This window comes from Camellia sinensis, chromosome 6 (assembly GCF_055761805.1).
Source record: "Camellia sinensis isolate YWXY chromosome 6, ASM5576180v1, whole genome shotgun sequence".
Taxonomy (NCBI): Eukaryota; Viridiplantae; Streptophyta; class Magnoliopsida; order Ericales; family Theaceae; genus Camellia; species Camellia sinensis.
This window is the reverse complement of record NC_138966.1, coordinates 101,148,088-101,153,139: the sequence shown is the minus strand read 5'-3', so window position 1 is coordinate 101,153,139 and position 5,052 is coordinate 101,148,088.

The following is a 5,052-nucleotide window of genomic DNA, read 5'->3' as shown; positions in this document are numbered from 1 at the left end:
CATTGGTACAAATCCAGCTGAGACAACAGGTCTATCCACATTTTGTTTAAATCGGGGACAGTTCCTTACCATATGACCCATTTCACCACATCTATAACAAGACCCGGAAATTCGGTAACAAACTCCTAGGTGTTTCTTACCACATTCGTTACATGTTGATGCTGTATTCCTTGTACAGTTTGAAGTGCACGATAATCCCATATTTTGCTTTTTAAATGATCTTTTCTTTGAGAAAAGCCTTGCCTCTTGCTTTTCCATTCAAAAGATCAATTCATGTTAGTTTCGATCATCAGTGTTTGGTCTAGCACCTCAACATATTTTGTGACTTCCAACACATTCACTTGGTGCTTTTGCGCTGGTGGTGGCAAAGGTTCTTGTCGTAGCGATAACTGATGTTGTTGTCTTAAGATCTTTGCCATTTCTTGTACTATTCTTTCCAGTCTATCAAGTCGAGCTGTGGAAGAGTCCTCCAACTCATTTGCCCTTGTTTTCTCCGTGATCTACACAAACTCGTATTAAGCCATGCCAAGTACATAAATAAACACAGATACACATAGGCATATTGTTTCATATTCACATTTTACATAACATCAAGACACAAATAATCATATGCATAATGGATGATTGTATACTTATCAAATATTGTGTGCTGAATACTTATTAGATAACTGCACACTTAACCATATTCATATTCCACGCATACACCTATTTGCATAATCGAAATGCACATAAACAACAATTCATGATTCACATGTTCATGTAGTTGCATTATAATATAAACAAAACTTGCTTGTACGCATTCACACAACAATTCATATCTCACGTAACCACATGTTCTCAATGCATACAAGCATGTACTTATCAAATGGACGCACCTTAAGTCTTTTCCAGACACCTTATGGCTTATTTGGACAAGTGTGTGAGTTATTAACTCGTGCTCTGATACCACTCTATCATGACCCAAACCTGCCCCTATAGATTAAGGTCATAACCGGCCAGTAATCATGAGATTACCTACGGCCTCAAACAAGATTAAAAGTATCTTACTAGTAATAAAGGGGCCAAAGCGGAGGCAGACTTAAAAATTTTGTCCATTGAGCTGTGCTTACATGGCATATCAAAACATTTCCCCTATACTTGTTAATAACTCACACCACATAAAATAGTTAACATCCTGTACACCCAGGATCATTCATGCACATAGTTAGCTATACCAAAAGTTTATATACATAAATGGTCTACAATGACCAATGGGAATAACAAAAGAAAATATAAAAGATCATAAACAAAGCCTCTTGCATGAGGCACATGGGCTGACTCCACAAAAACTAGGGTTCCTTTTTCAAACTCCACTAAGGTTAGGGTTGAACGTCCCCTTGCTCACCTACATACATATAAAAAAGAGTGAGCTAAGGCCTAGTGAATAATACCAAAGTAAATGAGTTACATGAATGAGATTCATATTAAGTACATCAAACCCGTAAATTTCATATACAAGCGGCCTTAGGCCCATTCTGTGTTTTTGTTGTACATATCATACAGCCTCGGGCCCATATAGATCCTTAAAAAACATATTAGGCGACCTCAGGCCCATTGTATAACTTTATCAAATTCATCAAACGGCCTTGGGCCCAAATCATGTTCTTCATAGAGCCTTATACAAAAATTAGGCATATAGAGAACTCATTGTAATTCAAATCAACAAATCCATGAAGCTTATACAAAAGTAGCATTTGGAAAATAACGTACTTGAAAATATCTTTACTAAGATATTACTCATAGTGTTTCGTCGATGGATTTGCCCTCACATTCGACCCTACACATTTCATAACACATTAGGTCATAAGCAATTCAATCTGTTCTTAACTTGTTTAATTCTCTTAGGCTCATTTCTAACTTTTAATTCATTTAGAATGCACAATGTATGCCTAAGAGTGTTCAAATCATGAACTTGTGTGGCTTACCCACAACTTCAAATAATACATAGAAATTTTTTAAAAAACATGGATTACATGGTTCATGCTCAAAGGAAGAAATTCAACGTTCAAACCAAATGAATCTTTCTTTTCTTTCCTAATCATTTACTTATGTTGTTTATTAGCTTATTGGTCCTTAATAAGTCATAATTCATGCTTAAGAATGCCTGGAAAGAGATGAGAGGGGAGATATGAACTTAAAACATCTTTTGAAAACATGTTGAAAATAAGCTGTTGGCTAGAGCCAGTTTTTGGTCGCTAGAGCCAGCTGAAGGCAAAAACTGAGATTGCTCGAGCCACCATTTGGTTGCTCACGCCAGCTTTTGTAGACTGCAAAATATTGGGAGCTCGCAATGTTGGCTTGAGCCACCACTTGGTCGCTCGAGCCAGCTGTGAAATTTCTGGGTTTCAAAACGGAAGGTTTGGCTTCCAAACACAAATTCAAAGCCTTGGGGTCATGTTTGGATCATTCAAAAACACAAAATTACTTTAGAAAACATATATAAATGACCCCATAAAAACCATTTGCTTAAAAATCTCATCAATTTGACAAAATTGAGCTTAAAACTCTTATGTATGCATGATTTTCAAACCCTTTTCTCAAAACTTAACTCCAAAGCGTATAAGCTTGCATGTTTGAACCAAACTATTGAAATTACATGGAAATACATATGGATGAGCTCAACTTGAAACCATGATTTCAAAAGTGTTATGATTTGCCAAAATTAAGATCAAAACTTATATATATGAATCAATTCTCTTCCAAGACTTTCAAAACATGGAATTGGGCTTCATAACTTTATGATTCATGAATGCATGTAAGTGACAACTCCCAATTCAACATGGATTAAAAAGTTCATGCAAGAAACATGAGAGATCATAACAAATTCATGCATGCATGTATGATTTAGCACCAATTTCCTCATTCCAAGCTCAATTCTTGCATTTTGGTTCATTATCTTCTTGAATACACATAATTATTGACTTAAGCTCATAAATTAAGGTTCAAAAGCCTACCTAGAGGCCTCAAGAACAATAATTCTTGCAAGATTATGAGTTGTCTTATTCAATTCTTCAATCCTTGAACAATTCTCCCAAGTTTTTGTTCTTCTCTCTCTCTCTCTACAAGGATGATTCTATCTCTTTCTAGAGCTCTAGCAGATTTTATGTCCAAGTGTGAGCTCAAATAACATTGCTTATCATATATATAAGTCTCATTAATCTTATTGGCTAATCAAAGCTTAAGCTTAATCAAATAGGCTTAATTAAATCAAATTAATCTAATTATTTTGATCCGAATCGGTTTTTAATTAAATTTCACTGTAGGCTTTAAAAATTACGCAGATCACAATAAGATATTCAATTTTGGTTTCGGGCTCCTCTACAGCCCTCAATTTTGGATTATAGCAGAAATTGTAACAGATTTGTCTACAATCAACAGATAGGCATTCAAAAATCACATGAACACATAATTAACATCCAATTTCATATCAAGCACATTAACACTCATATAATTAATGAATTAACATTATACTATGGAATGGGGTTGTCACAGATAGTCCCCGCTTGTAAACCTCGTTGTAATTAAATCTCACTGTAACTACATATTTTCAACTTTCATATTGCATCAGTTATGTTACTTATTTTGTTTGCATTGATTCTAGGATAAATTTGAAATAGGGGATAATTATGAAGAGAATGCACTATCCCAGCAAGTTGTGGAAAAAAAGTGTTATGTGTTACATAAAGATTAGAAGTGCAGAATGAAGAAGAAATGAGAGAATCTTGTGGATGCGGAAACTGATCACTATGCTCATCCATACAATGGATTAGATTAGATGACTGGAAGTATGTGATTGACCAAGTATGGTTAGATCCTAAAAACAAGGTATGTTACGATTTATTTATAAAATAATAATTTATTATTAACAAGCTCTGTGAAATCATATAGAATGAAGGATCAAATTATCTACCTATAGAGAACTTTAATCCACATGCAAAGTATCTAACCACTTTCAATATTACTTAGTACTCTTATCATTGTTTAACTATATATGTAACAACCCTTACAATGTGGATTTTTGTAGCGTCGCTACGACGCCGACAAAAATAATAGGAGCAAGCTACCCTATAATCACACTAGTGGGTCGCGATCTTTTCCTGGGGCGATGAGCATTGCGATGAGATGTATTTCATTGATTTTATTAACTTTATCCACACTTATTTAATATGTTATCATATTAATGAAGAAGTGTTCTTTTTGGTGTTTGGCATATCACAGGTGAAGAAAAATGGTGGATTGTTGCCAGATATCTATGATTTCTACAAGGGCACTCATCAGAACAAGAAGACAAAATAATGGATTGATCCTATATGTGGTGATTTACATGCAAGTATTCTAATCATTTGGACACTTATACATGCAACTATTGTGTTTGATTTATAGTAACAATATTTATATTTTACAATTATAGGAGCAAATGACAATGGTGAGTTTGGAATACTGATGACGCAAGAGGATATATCAAGAGTGGTTCTTGGTAAGAAGAAGGGATATTTTAGAGGATTTGGGATTGGACCAAAGCCGCCTTCTTGTGATTTTGGGTTCTCTATTGCATTACAAGCATGTAAGGAGCAAGTGAAAAGGCTTACATTCGAGTTGGAGATACTACGTGCGGAGCAGCAAAGCAACCGTGAAGAGCAACAAAACAAGGAAGAGGAGCAACAAATAAAAGAGGCAGAGAATGCAAGACAATGTGAGGCGATGCAGCGGCAGATTCTTGGACTTCATAGCATGTTGGCACAAGTTTTGGAAAATTGTAATCCACCAAATTCCACACGATATTTACTCATGGTAATGGGTAAGTGTGTTAAATCAGATTTCATTACATTTTTGTTCAAAGTAAAGGCAAATAAACGTGATGAGAATATTAGAGAGAAATGGGTGACTACCTAAACTAATTGTGACCAAAATTTAAAAGATGGCATTTACAGTTTAATATTTGTTGACGACTTAAACTTCAAATAGTGTAATGTTCCATGGGCCAATAGTTATTGACTGTTCCATGGACCAATA